General features: G+C 36.7%; 2 protein-coding genes across 4 annotated transcripts in view; one reads left to right on the forward strand and one right to left on the reverse strand.

Moving 5' to 3' along the window:
* Positions 1-16,079, forward strand: part of CMSS1 (cms1 ribosomal small subunit homolog) — a 245,938-nt gene that overhangs the window by 21,995 nt on the left and 207,864 nt on the right. The gene's annotated exons all lie outside the window — the stretch shown is intronic.
* FILIP1L (filamin A interacting protein 1 like) overlaps positions 1-16,079 on the reverse strand; it is a gene marked incomplete at its 3' end in the record, with an annotated part of 82,575 nt that overhangs the window by 20,195 nt on the left and 46,301 nt on the right. The gene's annotated exons all lie outside the window — the stretch shown is intronic.

The following is a 16,079-nucleotide window of genomic DNA, read 5'->3' on the forward strand; positions in this document are numbered from 1 at the left end:
TGGGCCTTGTGACCTTGTGTCATACACACAAAAAAAATGCAGTCAGCAGATAAACAGGTATTCAGGTTGTGCCTTTTGAACTTAAGAAAGCCCAAACATCTCGTTGTCTGTTAGGCTTGGATTCAGTCTTATAGCCGAAACTTGCAGATATACCTAAGTGCAACCCTACTTTTACATGATTCTTGAAGGTTTTAATAACCTTCAAAAATTAGTTTTACAAGCTTATGTTAGCACTCAGTCTTTACTGCGATGCGACATACTTAATTTGTTAGAGACTTGGGATAAGGTTGTGCATTTGTTTATGTAAGATCCTAAGAAACCTCCAAATACCTCAAATAATTAGGTGCTTTTGTAGACTTTTCTTTGTCAGGGAGATGTTTGTGGAGTTGGTCTGAGGTATGATTAGGTTTGGCCAGCACGTTTGCCTCCTTTCAATGGGATTTTTCCCACAGCCAACCTATAACTATATTCTGGTGTTAAAGAAGTCTGAAATCCTAGATTGAAGTAGTAAAGTATTAGAATTTGCATGTTTTGCTGTTGTTCATACGTACGGTACGTATCCACTTGTGTAGATTATGCGAGGGAAATGAGTTGCATATCAGGACTGTACTTGCACAAAATGACTGCTTCAGCACGATTAGCTGAGGCCCCTTGCTTTTTTTAGTTCCCCCCCCCCCAAGTATGACAGTGACTCTCTAGAAGTTGCTGCTGAAACATAAGATTCCTGTTCCACATTTGTCTTTTGTCACTATTGTGATGCCCTTGTCCAAGTGGTGAGTCTTTACAGCTTCCCACTGACAAGTTCCTGTTGCAGCCATCCTTTTAGTTCAGGAAGAGCTTAGATAACGGCCTCCTTTGCACAGCTCTTTATTAGCTGTTGATTGACTGGAGACATAAATTCCTGGGCATTTCATAGTCTGCCTCAGCAATATCCCCTTTGGCAGCATTGTAGTTTTCCTGCACGGAGAGAGGAAGTCCCTGCCATTCTACAACTGTCCATCAGACGTGTCTGATTTAATAGTGGTACTGTACAGCAGTCTATGACTATGAAATGTCTTGCAACACTTTCACCATCCCCACTGTTTTTATTTTAGTGCATAAATTGCACTATATTGAATGTAATGAAATGCTTTATATGAAACATTGATGGAATGGGAAGTAGCAATAAACAGAGTTGATATCAAAGAATTAAAGCAGCCCCACATTCTAACAGCAGTCAATTAACATAATGGGGAAAACAGACATGAAAAGGTGTAAGTGGAGAGGGAGAGGTTTGTGAAATGAGCTTGAAGGAATGCTGCTGGTTGACAGAACAAATAAATGGGGAGAAGTCTGCGCCATCTTCAAAGGCAGCTTTTTACTGTGTTGTTGGTGTATAAACTTTTGTCCACTTTTCAGTGCTACTTTCAGTTTGAGTTCTCTTTAGGGTAAAAATCTCTCTTCCTTCCCCACCCTTGTCTCTAAATGCTTTAGTAGTGAAGTTCAATTGATGATTTACCGTTGCCATAGATATAAAACCATAACAGAAGCATAACTAACAATTTCATTTGGAATGAAGTCAGGTTTTGTGTGCATGAAGTTAAGACATCTTATATTAATTCTGTTAAAATAGACTTGTGCTTATTAGCATTTGATTTATTTTAGCTTGCTTCACTATAATTTATTTTTGTAAGGCAAATTTAGGTGAGGTGATTAATACCTAAATTAATCAGTGTTTTACCCAACACTTCCTATTAACTAGTTGATATCTGTCTGGCCAAATGAAACTGTAATGCTCCAGTGACTGATGCCCCTTATATTCCTTTAGAAAGAAAACTCTTAGACCAAACAGTAACCAACAACTGTAGTTTTCATAGGGATGCCGTATAATTTTTTTATGATGCAAATAAGATAATTGTGCATAAATAATAAATAGAATCACTTGACAAATGTTTGAGTGAATAATCCCAGCAGTCCTTCCAGTGAGCATCAGTCTATGTACAATTTGTATTTTTTTGTCTTCTACTCTTTTTTTTCTTCTGTAACTTCATTTCTCAAGCTATCTGGAATGCATAAGACTTGCTTCAGCAAACCACTTGAGGTTCCAGCCCAAACTGAGCGCTTGAGTGAGGTAGTCTAACCCAATCTCCGATCAAGTCTGTGTTGCAAGAGTTATCTGAACTAAAGTGCCTAAATTATTGGTATCTGACCCAGACAATTGTATATACTGAGAAGGATTTTCAAGAGATTCTGTTTCTTTGGTCCTGAGAGAAGACTTTAGGGTATTTAAGAATGTTTCCTTCATTCAAAAGATAAAATGGAGTTTTAAGATTCAAACCGAAATACAAGAAAATATTTCTAACCCCTGAGATCTATTTCTTCTTGAAAAAATACTTCTATAAAATCACTCCATTGCAGTTAAGTTGTGGAGCATAGTGCAGAAGCTGTGAGTTAAAGGACTTTAATGTGTTTCTAAAAAGAAAAAAGGGATGTATTAAGCATGGTGTATTTTTTGATATTGTGTAGTTAAATAAGTTTTTGCACTTGTTTTGATAACTGTATGCTTATTCATGTATTCCGATACAGAAATATTCATGTATTCCTATATAGAAAATGCCCTCAACAGTGCTGAATAGATAATGATTTCTTGGACAGAGTTGAGATAGATATTGTAAGAAGCCAACTGGGAATCTGCTAATATTTGCAGAAGAATTTTTCCTTGGCTGCTGAATTCCTGTTTCATGGTTCAGTAGGTCACAGCAACTGTGTCTGCATGCATGCCCTTAGGAATGGAAGAGGACCCTAAAATGTTAGGGGTTGGTTTGTTTTGGTTTTGTTTTTGTGTGGTTTTTTTTTTTTTTTTTTTTTTTTTTTTTTTTTTTTTGGTTGGTTTGTTTGTTTTAAAGTCATCCCTTGGTTTTGGTCAGCTTTTCTGGGGAACCTGACTCCCACAGGTCAGGGCTTAATTATGTATATCATTTGAATTAAGGCAAATCACATGTTTAGTTGAAGAAGTGCTGTAACTGATAATAGCACTTTGTGATATTTTGTATACTTTTGTGACAGAATAAAAATACTTTGTATTAACTTCATCCAAAATACTCTTCCTGAAGAATAGTATTCAGAGTATTTGAAAGAGCAATTTTACCAAAAATATGCAAAGGTTAAAAACAGTTGACTTAAAAAAAGAAAGAATTTAAAAAAAAAAAAAAAAACAAAAACAAAACAGGCACTCCCCTATCCAATAAAATATTTTTTTACAATTTTAATTTCCAGTTAAATTTCATGATCATGTAATTTCATATTAGGCAAAGGTAGGTATATCATTTAGGCAAAGCTTTCACAGATAATTCCAAGCAGTTGACTTCATAGGACTACAAGAACCTTTTCTGAATCCAGGCCAGCAAAAACAGGCATTGGAAATTGGTTTTGTGAACATGAATGCTAGGTAGTTAAACAGAGTCAGGGCAGTGTCTTATTACTTTTTCTTCAGAGCTTCTGTTATAAATGACCGCTTTATTGTGACTTACTATCATACTTGTTTGCAATACCAGTTGTCTGCTGCTTTATTTCCTTAAAGAAATCATATTTGTCAGCACTCCTCTGTTTATTGTAATCGCTTTCCTTAGTATGCATACTATAGCTTCTTGGTGTTAATACCATGCATTCAATCATGTTGTCTTGTTTTCCAGGTTTTTTTTTTTTTTCAAGTGCACATAGCTTTGGCTACACTACATTATATTTGGCAATGTAATGACTATGTGTTCTCTACAAGACGTGGGGACTCCCAAAACAGTTCATTGTCGTCTTGGTGTCATGTGATGTAATTTTGTCCTTAAGTGGGGTTTTCCGTTGTCATGGGAGGACTTGTATTACATCAGTGTGGTTTAATTTATGTTTTTACAGGATTCGAAGGGGGCTGCTTTTCTTTTGAGTTTCAGGGAAACTAAAGAAAGCACAGGAGACTGAGATTGCAAGACTCTTATTTTTTTAATTATTTTGTTTGTTTGTTTGTTCAGGAATGAATCATTATTCTTAGAAAAAATAAGAATAAAAGTGATGATTTTTTTTTTCTTTAAGCAAACTTGTAATGATAACTTTAGAAGAGGCTGCATTCTTTAAGGATGCAAGTGAAATAGGTGTTGGTTTGTAAAGCTGTACTTCCGTCATTCCTTCCACTGAAAGACTGAGGAGATTTTAATGTCCACCTTATCAATATCTTGGTTTTTATCAGATCATTCTGCAGAAATGACTGAGATTTTGAATGTCTGTGTTGTTTGGGTTTTTTTTGTTTTGTTTTGTTTTTGTAAATCATAAAGATACATATTTTTATCTAGCTCGTGTGCTCTTCACCCTTCCCCAAGTAAAAGACGTGACTTAGTAGAGGTTCTACAGGTTATAACATGAGGGAGACTTGCTTCTAAAGTTTTTGGACATGTGCTTGAATTTCCCCGTGTACAATGCAAATAAAACCACTAAGCTGAAAGCTTTTAAATGTAGATGAAATCATGCCTCTTCATCTGAGGCATTCTTCCCAGTTAGCAATAAGCCATGGTCTGGCCTTTAATAAGAGAAGAAACATGCTTCATCATTTCTGGTAAATCTTACAAGTTGCTGTAATTTTTAACACCAATGCAGTTAAATATTTATTTTCAGAAGAAAGCCAGTCTGTCTGTGCCTTCCACAGTTTATGGCAACAAAATTTGGGTTTGTTAAAATTGGTTTCTGGTCTTGGGGTGGATATGCTTTTTTTTTTTTTTTTTCCTTTTCCCCTTTGCCTACAATTCTACTTATTGATGTGTAGTTTTTATGAAGACATACATTATAGCTACTTTTATGGCTCTCTTTATTATCTTTATTGGTGCTTCTTTTTCCCCCCATAATAAAGAAAGTCAAAAGCCTTTGAAATTACAGCAGCAACAACATACCATAGTTGTTGTGTAATCTGTTGGCTTTATCTGAATCAGTCAGCACTTCCCAACAGAATGCAAACACTTACTTTAAAATTTGTTTTTCAGTACATTATTTACATATGTATATTTTAAATCATTAGTTTATACTAGGATACAAACCTCCACAAAGGGTGTCTCAACTGCGATAGACTGTGTGTAAGGCAAACTTCCTGATAAGGAAATTTATTTTATAAAAAGAGGACTTTTAATGAGGGGGGTGTGAGTTCTGCTTATTACTCCACAAACTACCACAGAGTGATCATTGTTTTATCTGATGCTTAAACTGCTGACTGGCTTTACAAGTCTTAATAAAAGTCATATAAGATGAATGGTGTTGTCAGTTCTGGGTTAACTTGGGCAAAATTTCAAATGGATAACCAGATGTATTTAGCTGTGATGGTGAGTAAACACACAGAGATAATATATTCTTTTAAAAATTAATTAATCTGGAACAGTAACGTTGTTTGTCACCATGATTTCACAACTACTAAGCTGCTAAAGATTCTTCCTGGTGATATAGGGATATCGGTGCTCATAAATGTTATGAAATCCTGTGTAAATTTGGTAACAGTAAATGGCATGAGAAATTTTTAGCAAATTTATGTTGGTTAATTTAAGATTTAAGACTGGATTAACATTTACTTCTAGTTGGAGTAATTTTAATTCAGCACTAAAAGTCAGTTTTGTTTTATCATAAAACCTCAGTTTAAGAAAATAAGTTTCTGTCTTGAATTACATTCTTTCCATATCTAGATGTTCTTGGAAATCACCTATCAAAACATCAGTCTTGTGTAAAAAGTATTAATGCTTTCTGCGGCAGTAACTGTTTGAATGTGCAGTGTGATAGTTATTAATTCCGTTTGTTCATTTCTAATCTTGTAATGGTAGCCATCCGCAACCTCTGAGATTACGGTAGGAAGGTGGAGGACTTATAGGGGGGAGTGAAGAAGTTGCTATCCTGTTAAATTGTTGGCAGGTTTTTTGTTGTTTTGTTTTTGTTTTTGTTTTTTTCTTGGCTGCATGTCCTGAAAAACAATTGTAAATGAGCGCTGACCTGACAAGACCACAATATTGATGAACTTTACTTGAAGTTAGCCTTAAAAACTCTGGGTCCCAGAGTTCAGCTACTAGAAAACATGGCACAATGAACTGTGAGCTGGACTCTGATGTGTCGCTGTTTTTGAGATGCGCTCTTCTTTCTTCTTCCCTCTTTCTAGATTTAACAGCTATTTCAGTTATTCTGTGAAGTCAGTATCTATTACTGTTGGCATTTCAATGGCGTATAATTGTGCATGTAGCGTGACTGTTAATCCTCTTCTGTTCTGAATCTAAATGCATCAATAACTTAACTGGCTCACAGGAATACGACTTGGGTTTTGTTGGTTAGTAGTTTGGGGTTTTTTCATATTACTCTAGTGCACATTCATTCCTCTCGCCCTCTCTCCACACTGCCTGTAAAGTCAGAAATAAAGCAAGTAATTTCAGATGCAACACCAGAATTTGGAACTCTTCAAATTTACGTCAGCCAGGAAATTATAGTTTTGCAGATGGAAAGCTTTCAGAAGGAAATGGAAAGATGAACCACAAGAGATGTGGTATAGGGGTCAAAGCAACAAGATTGAGGCAGAACTTCTCAGTTACTAATCCAGGTCCTGCATTTGTCTTTTCTTCATTTTTAAAAAGTAAAATTTTGTGCCTGAACTTCAGATTTATTAAAATGGAAAAGCAGCGTTGACTTACTGTAACAGATTATTTTGAGAATATTAACCCAAAGAGGTTTTAATAGTATAGTAACTACACAAAATAAACTACTGCTTTTTATAATTTGTGATTTTTAAATGACAGTGTCATTGAAACGATTGATTTGATATTGTATGATAAGTTAAGTTGATGGGAGAGATCCTGTGTCTTTATGAACCTGAGTTTTGTTTTGAATGTATACTTTAAGCGTTATTGCTAGAAAGTTATTGCTTGACCACAGTTATTGAGCTGTTTTTAAAATCACCAGTGTTATAAAACACTCAGTACTACAGAGATAAATGGGACAGTGTGTTGTCTGTCTGTCATCGTCCCCCCCCTCCATGGGCAGGTGGATGTGTTTGCATTGTCTGTTCGGAGCATCAGTACCAGTAATTGTTACCATTGCAGCCTACTGCTAGGATTTAGCAAGTGAAAAATTGTAGCAGGAGTTAATTGAGCTTCTGAAAACTGTCTTTTAAAGCCCTGCCTGCCTTCCCCCCATTCCCCGTGGGAAGATTAGGCACAAACGAGGGAGTGCAGCTTGCCCAAGTTCTGGAAATTTCTGGTCAGGCTGCTGCTAGCACTGATTACCCCAGCCATGTATGTTTAGTTTGTACGAGGCAAATACTACTTAGTTATCACTGCTGTGCTGTGTTTTACTCTTGATGGAAGTGCAATAGTTGGAGGGCTGAGTTTTTGTCTTGGCTGTTTAACCTGCATCCTTCAAGTGACTGAGGAATTTGCAGAAGTTCTGATTCCCTGCATGAGTCAGTTGCTTCAGCTCTGTACAAGTTTGTAACCCTTAAGTCATCTTTTTATGCTTTTCAGTTTAATGATAATACTTGTTTTAAATTAAGAGAACAATATGAGTTTTCTTTAAGCAATTTCAATGGATAAACCCTGTCTAGAATTTGATTGTGGGTTTTATTCTGTCTGTAATATCATAGTGTGTAGGTTCAAGGTGGACCTCTTTTATGGATGCTTTTTCTGGGGGGCAGTTGGGGAAAATAGGTGCTTTTCTGGTGTCTGATTCACCTGGGGCAGTGCTAGTGCTGCTGTCTTGACCAGAACTGGGTATAATTGTGCAAGGATCCAATTCATACAAACTTTTTTTAACTTCAATTAGTTAATATTTTTGGTATGACAGAAAATGGCACTCAGCCAACAATAACACATCATGTTACTCAGAGGAGACTGGTTAGTCGTAAATGTCATTTTCCCATAACATTTACAGGAACTGGATGTTCTCTAAAACAATTTTAACACACATTTTATATAGAAATAAATGTCTGGGGCCACATTTTCGTCCACGGGCAGAACAGGCACTGTGCCTATCTCTCATGCTAAGCATGGCCTTATTTGTATATTATCAGTCATCAACAGTGGTAAAGTTTAGAACTTCCCATGCTGCCACGCTCACTTCCTCTGTGAACTGAAGGCATCCTCCTCGTCCCTGCCAGTCCTGGATAACCTGCTCAGTCATACGGTGGCCACTTACTTTTAGACAGGTGGAAGTTGGCTGCAAGCTTTAGTATGTTCTCCACGTGCTCAGTGCACATGATAAGAATTTATGTGCTGAAATTGTGATTAGAACCACACAGATTCAACATTGTAGGTTAAATAAAGGTACTTTAGTAGTGGATGGGACTGTCTGGGAAGACTGAGTTTGCCCTCATTTGGAGGAAAGGGGCTAGTTTAAAAACAACTAGACAAACATTCCTCAGGAATGACGTAGGTGATGTCACTCCTGTGCAGGAGGATAAAATTCCATGACTTCTTGAGGGTCCTGTTCATACCGATAAAATCTTTATTACATACATACATCCTAAGACAAAAGTAAGCCCTCTTTCTGGTGTTCTTACTTCCTGAAGTGTCTCTGTGTGTGTGTATAATAAACTCTGAGTGTTTGAAGACTGGGCTTGGGTGGCACCCCATTCCCTTTTTTTGCAGGAAACATGAGCCTTAATTGTTACTGCAAATTTAGCTTGAGATATTTAAGTTTTCCTTGATGCACGGTTGCATGAAGCGGTGTAGTTGAGGATTCTGAAATAGGCAAAAGACTTTAATCAGGTTTCCTGATACAGTTGTAACTTTTTCTAGTAGCCAAGACTGGAAGTGATAAGAGCGCTAATAACACTATTGTCAGAGATTTCACTTTGAAGTGGAATATGCATCTTTTTCCCATAGACCTGATAATGTGAGTGTGTCCATTTTCTCTAAGACAGACTTGGCCAGCAGCATGGTTAACTTGCTAAAGATGGCTTTGAAGCTACAAGCGAGAAGAATGCTGCTAGTTTCCCATTTTGCAGTATGTGACCTTCAGAAATTGTATTAAAACTATTCCCTATGGATTACAAATTGCTTCTGGGTACAGTTCTAGGTACTGAAGCTCTGTAGTTCTGGGGACTTTGCTACCTGGGACATAATTCACTTTCTTGCTCTCTGTCCTAATCCTGCTAGATGTCTTGCTGTATGTCTCCTATATCTGAATGTGTTGGGACTTGAAGTGTGGGCTGTTTGGGAGTTGCATTTTCTCTTGTCTCAGTAGGACCTCGGGCCACATTGGCCTGGGAGCACTTGGTGAATCATTTAAAGGTGCAAAGTCAATGCACGTTTGTTTAAAGCGTGTTAATCCTTAGAATAGGTATTCTTGTTCAGGATTTAAGTTTACCTGGTTTCTCCAAACTGATCCTCTTCAAAGAGGACTAACACATTGTTTTAGACTACAAGATAGGAAGCTACAGTGGAGAGCTAAAGGTGATAGCCTGACAATTTTTTTAATGGTTCTAGTTCTAACCAAGGTTTACTTCATAGATTTAATTCACATATTTAAATAACAATTTAAATAAGAAATAATAATTCAAGTAGCCTCTTCACCTGTGATGAATTGCTTAACTAAAGAACATCTTTTACTCTCAGATCTGTTGACTACGATGTGTTGAAGTAAGATTTTCCATTCTTCTGTAGCCTTGGTAGTTCACTGCGTTAAAGATCAAATAACCTGCTTAAGCATTAAAAAAAAAATCAGGTCCTTTGGTCGTGTGTCCACTCAAAGTGCCAATAACAGTTCGTATCTAGAATTAGCTTCTTTTTTTTTGTAGCTACTTGCATGTGTGTTCAGCAGCTGGAGTAACTGTTGCTTGCTTTGGAAAATAAATGTTCCTCTATTTCTTAGGAAAAAGCCCTAAATTGTTAGGATGAAAAAGTGGATTTAACTAGTTCTAGCTGTTCTATGACAAACGGTTTCTTAAACTCTTTTAAAATTGGTCTGAACAGTCTTCATAAAGCCAAGAGAGATACTTGTTTTTTCCATCTTTAGTTGTTTTCCAGTTTTGTTTCTCTGTCTTTCAAAAACTGTCATAGAAAAAAGGCTTTTTTAGGAAAGAGGAGGGTTATGTGCGCGTATGCTTCCCTTGCACCTTCATATGAAGACTTTTAGACTCCAAGTGTTCCCTGGTCTTCAAACAACTGTTAATTCAGTTGAACATTCTCGGCCTCATTATTGTACCCCAAATTGATTTATAACTCAGTATAGTTATGTGACTGAAGGGCATTTGGCTACATGCTCTATTTGATCTCTTCTTGCCTCTTGGCTGATGGCTTGTGATGTTTAGGTTATATTTTCCTATTTTCAGATGTCACTTTGAAAATGAAGGAGCTGTAGCATACTTTCATGTACAGTATGTTTCTGATGTAATACATTTTAGCTTTTATCATTAATTTATAACGTGGTTTCAAATGCTGAAAATAGACACAATTATCTCTAGACAGAACTTGCCAGTTGTTTGGTTAACTGCATTAGCCTGGATATATGAGAGGGTCGTTTACAGGTTATAAAATGCTACCTTGTCAAATTCTGATTCCCCTCACCCAGTTAATCCTGATTGAAATAGGAGAATTTTGCTATTTACAAAGATGGCAGTAATCACCTGAAGGTTTAAGCAGAGGATGGGAACAAAGCAAGGGCAAGCACTTTCCAAAGTGGCTGCTCCTTTATATGCCATGTTACATTTTCTTCCCTCCTCTTTTACAGGAGTTAGCAAAAAACGTAAGCTTGAAGATTCTTGTCACCAGTTGTCTGCTGCTTTCCTGAGAGGGAATCAATGTGTACACCTCCTAGCGCAAGCCTAAACATTCTCCACTGGTTGGTGTCATCCCCACACCACCCTCATAGGCAGTCTATTTTATCTGTCTTGAATTGACCTATATTGAAGCTGTACTTGCTGACTTTGCTTCAGAGGCTTTTTATCCCCCTGCTCTGCTTATGCATATGCAAGCAAATGCACGTACCCATTTATATATTAGTTATGTTTTTAGAAACACATATTTTAGGAGAAGTTTTAGGTCTTCCAAAGTTCATGGTGGCCTTTTCATTGGAGCCAATTCAGTATTTAATTTGGGAATGACATGGGCAGCTAGTGAAAAGACTTTTCTCTTTACATGAAAGAGTATATGGTACTGTTTTGCAAGTTAAGAAAATGTTTCAGCTTTGAGCGTTAACAAATTGCATTTTTTTCCCCCACCTTCCTACATCCAAGTTAGGATGTTCAGCATTGGATTTCAGATATTTAGGTCACGGATTGGCTGCCCCAGATGTGGAGCTGCGGTACCCCCAGGTTCAAGTGACCAAAATTTAAAAAAAAAAAAAAAAATTAGGCTTATATAATTCACTTTCCTCTTTTCTAGGTGGGGATCTGAAACAGAATGGCTCTACTGAGGCTGAGAACGTCCTTGACTGGGGGGAGCATTTTGAAGTTGAAAATAAAAACAATTGTGGCATTTATTAGGCTGCTTCTGAGAAACCTCTGTGTAGCTAAGTAGAATAGAATCACATTTGGGAATGTGGTGGGTGACATTAGTTTTGGGTAAGCCGAGCTTAATGGTGATAAAATTTCCTAATTTTCTTCATAATTTGACTTAATGGCTGAAAGTTATGCAAGTTTTACCAGAATATTGATTAAAGTCATAAAAAGTTGACAGAATTCAGTCAGCTTATACTTTCCCTAAGATGGTTTTGTCCATGTGCTGAAATCCAATGTGTAATTTAAATGTGTGGTTTATGAGTGCATTACTTTCCATTTTTAAACAGCCAATCTTTTGTGTTTTTTCTCATGGTAGTAACAACATGCTGCTTCATTTCAGTTTTTAAAATTTTTCCTCTTTCTCTTATGCTCTCATTGCAGTAGTTAGTATGCAAACACTAGATAAGCTTTGTGTCTCTAATAAAAAAGGACAAAGTTTAAAATCCACTCTCTGCAATGAATTTGCAAGAAATTGCTTTGAATATTAGGTTTAAGGCAGATCTTGAAGAACTCTAGCCTATCATTTCTCTTAAGTGTTGTTGTGTTGTTGTGTTCCTTCCCAGGCCTTTGGAAGCCTATAGAGGACAATGAAATCTGACTGATGTGTTGTTTCACATCCCTGAAACGTATGCAAGATTAAAGTTTTTCTTGTCAGAAGAATTTAGGTTTTTTCATCCACATTTTCAGTCATGCTCACTGGAGCTTTGTGTACCCTACCTGAAGTACGTCTGCAAAGGTTTGTTGAAGCTTGAGCACGAGCAGTTTAGGTGGTTGTGGGCTCTGGTTGCTCAGCTTCTATGAACGTGCAGTGTGAAGCAAAATGGTTCAGATTCTGCTTGTTTCCCTCAGCAGCCACTCTCTGGTGGTTGCTCACAGGTCCCCTGCCCAGCTCAAGGCTGAAGTCAAGCAGTTGTGTTACATCATTGTGATAAGCACGATGAGCTGTAGCAGAAAGGGTGACTTCTGCAATGGGCAAAAAATATGTGCATTTATCAACTTGAATGACCAAGGTTATAGGACTTTGAGTTGTGTTGAAATGTTGTCTAGCAAGGTTGGTTTGAACTTTCACCCGCAAGCTTTCCATTTTGTTATTAAAGGAGGCTTATACAATGATGTTGCTGGGTGTTCCCTCAGCTAGCATTCATTTATTGCATGAACATTCACCTCTTTACTGTCACTTCAGTTCTGTTGTTCTGGTGAGGAGGCAGTGCTTTGGGAGGTGTTGTTTTTGTACTGTTTTTAACTGGAGGCTACAGACTGTCACAGAAAATCTTCAAATATATTTTCCTTGAATATGTGAACACTTGAGGAAAGTGAGCTGTGAATGCCTGAGTGTGCTTCATTGGTCCATCAGCATGAGTGCTGTTACTGACCTTCCAGAAACAACATGGTGCCCGGGACGTGCAATCAAAGTGATTTTTGTCTCGCTGACAGAAAACACAGCAAACCTCAAAATCAGCATAACATACTGAGAGGTGTTAAGACTCAAAATGTCCATTACTTCACTTAAATCACAAGACTGGGCACTATATTTAGAATTTTTCAGTGGTGCCTCTTACCCTCTTGGAGCTGAGTAATAGTTTGGTGAATGGTTGAACTAACCAAGCTTTCAACCACTTCAAAAAAGCTCAACATAAACCTCAAGGATGCCATGGCAGAATCCATTCAATACGAGAAAAACAAACCTAAGCAATTAAAAATAATTTATTTTTATTGGTAAGGCATATTTTTTAAGCTCAAATCAACTCGATGACAGGCTAAAGTATTAAGGGGAACTATTAATGAGTCACAACTAAAGTTTTATTGGATGGTTTTTAAAGATACGTCTTCCTACATTGTAAACTCCTCTAGGATTCTCTGACTTGGATATTTTAATTGCTTCTCTGACTTAGATGTTTTAATTGCTTCTTTAATTAATAGTATTCAGGTAATACCGCACCCAGGATTTGAGAGAAGCTGTTTGCAGGAGAGGTCCAGAGGAGCAGTGGCTGCTCACTTGCCCATGCCAAACTACACCTGGTAAAGAATTTTTCCTGAAGAAAAGTGCCAGCCTTTTAAGAGCTGCCCCAGAGGGGAAACTCACTGGGAGTAAAACCACACTGGTTTTCTATCCCATGATAATGGAAAATGTGATAATTCATCACAGCATTAGGTAAATAATACGAAAGTGTTGTTACTCGGCAAAAATCAAGCAATAACTTGATTTTACTACTACTGATGGGGAAAATAAAATAAATGTAAGTTATACCCCTTGGTCTCCTGGGTCAAATCCCTAAAAATTCTACTGTCAGCAGTTACGCGGTGTTTGTCAGTGGAGGGAAGGGAAGTGACGGGGAAGGAACAAAGGGTCAGTGCAGTTTAATAGGAAGTTGACTTTCATTACTGGAGGATATACTTGTTCTTAAAATGCTTTCTCTTTACATTGGATGTTGTAAAACGTTACTGTAAAAAGAAATTTAAGTGAAGAAATACAATTGTTGAAGACCGAATTAGGTGACAATTCCTTTACCGTCTCCCTTTACTGTTAAGTGATGCAAGCTAACATTTTAATTGCTTAAAATTAGATAGTCTCAATACATATTAAGAAATCTGATAAAACAAAAGAGCGTAATGCTGGGGGTGGGGGAGAAATAATAGTGAGACATTTTAATCATTATACCTCAGTCTAATTATTTTGGACTTTTACCAGTATAAATGAGAGCAAAACTGGTCCTGTAAGTATTAAGTGAAGAATGTTTTTCCCTTTCGGTCTAAGGAAGACGGACTGTGGGAAAGAGTTCTTCTGGCTTTTGAGAGATGTTATGATTCGTATTAGGCTAGCAGCATTCACAGTACAGATGGTACTTTGGATATTGCTAAAGCAGTAATCAATGGTAAATGTTACCCTCCTCTGTTGGATTTGGAGGAGCTGAAATAGTCTCTTATGTATGGGTAGGCTTTTTTCTTTTTCTAGTTACTACCCTTATCAAATATATATGTTTATTCCATGTGTAGCATTTCTACGAATATTTTTTCTTTCATCATATTGTGGTCCTTTGACTTCAGTTTATCCCTTCTACTCAGACACGTTTTTTGAGATCTGTTACTAAACTTTTGTTTGTAACATATCTTTTCATAACATAGCTAACTTTTCCACTTTATAACTTGACAATGTATTTATTATTAAATCCACTGGATATAGGATATGTAGGAATCCAAGTAATCATTTATCAGGAAAGAGATCTAAAAATGCTAGGACATAGGTTGCAAGTCTGCAGATACGACAGAATAGTGAGCAGAAGACTTTGTAAGGGGCTTAGGATACTGATCCAGGGTATTGGTTTTCTGCTATAAACTTATATTTGTTCCGGTTGCTAGGATTCTTTTCATTCTGTATATACTATACAGTGCCCTCTTCCCTGATTCTATAGCCAGGCAGACTCACGGCATCAACAGAGGTGTAAACTTTGCTTGTTACAAGAAAGATTATCTTGGAAACATGCATGTGACCTTTATCTAAATGCCAAGGTTAATAATACACAAATACCTGAATAATCTTTGAAAGGAAATGTCCCTCTATATATTTACGTTTTTAGAAGCATGTGGAAAATAACTACTTAATATTTTCTTGCTGTTTAAAGTAAAAAAAAAAAGTCATGAAAATGTTCACACATCGTATTTTGACTCAGTCTCTAAATCCATGTATGCTTGATAGTACAGCAATGCATATGATTGTATCAGCTTTGATTTTTTTCTTAAATATATACTTGAACAAGGATTTTACAGGATTTAAAACATGGAATGAAGGGGAAAAAAACTTTCTGCTGTCCTAACATTTAATGCCCATTTTATTTCATATTAAGGAAAATGAACACATACAACAAAAACATGTTTTGCTTTTAAGAAGAATTTGAGTTTGAAGGTCTTAAGGAGTCTAACTTTTCTCACATTTTAAATTACATGTAAGACTCTGGAGAGCAATGCTTAGTAGTCTGAATTTGCAAGTAGGACAGTACAATTGACTTAATTGCAATTGTTCCTATAAACAAGGATTTGACAGGGTTTGGTCCTTAATCGAGGGAGAGGACAATGTAGTTTCATATACTGTGCAGATGTGAATTATAAACACACTAAGGTCTAAGCTTTCCAGGTGCTTAGTGCTTTGTCAGGACTGCTTTCCTTTCTCTGTTTTTTGGAGTTAATAACTGCAATACTGTTCAGCATCTTGCAGAATAAGCCTCCAAGAGACCAGTGGGTTTTCTGATTTTGAAAGCCTCATCATTTGTTTGGTGACTAGGATTTAAAGTTTTTTTCATAAAAATCTGACAGTTCTGTCCTCTTGTGATTTGACACTTGCACATAAGACACAGAAGAGGGAAGCAGTGTGTAGGAGTTGAAAAGTTTGTTAGTAATTAAACTAGTTACAATTGTTTCTTTCAGACATAGCATAATCTTACTGCAAAGTAATGTTTGTAGCAATTTATATGTCCTTCTGTAAACTACAGTAAAAGTTGTTCAAAAGTATAGTAAATGCTTAGAGACATATGTGCACACATGGCTACTAATATATAGCATATGCATATAAATGCAGCATAAAGAGAGGCAGTAGCTCTACCTAATATATTAC

This window comes from Platalea leucorodia (assembly GCF_965183815.1).
Source record: "Platalea leucorodia genome assembly, chromosome: 2".
NCBI lineage: Eukaryota > Metazoa > Chordata > Aves > Pelecaniformes > Threskiornithidae > Platalea > Platalea leucorodia.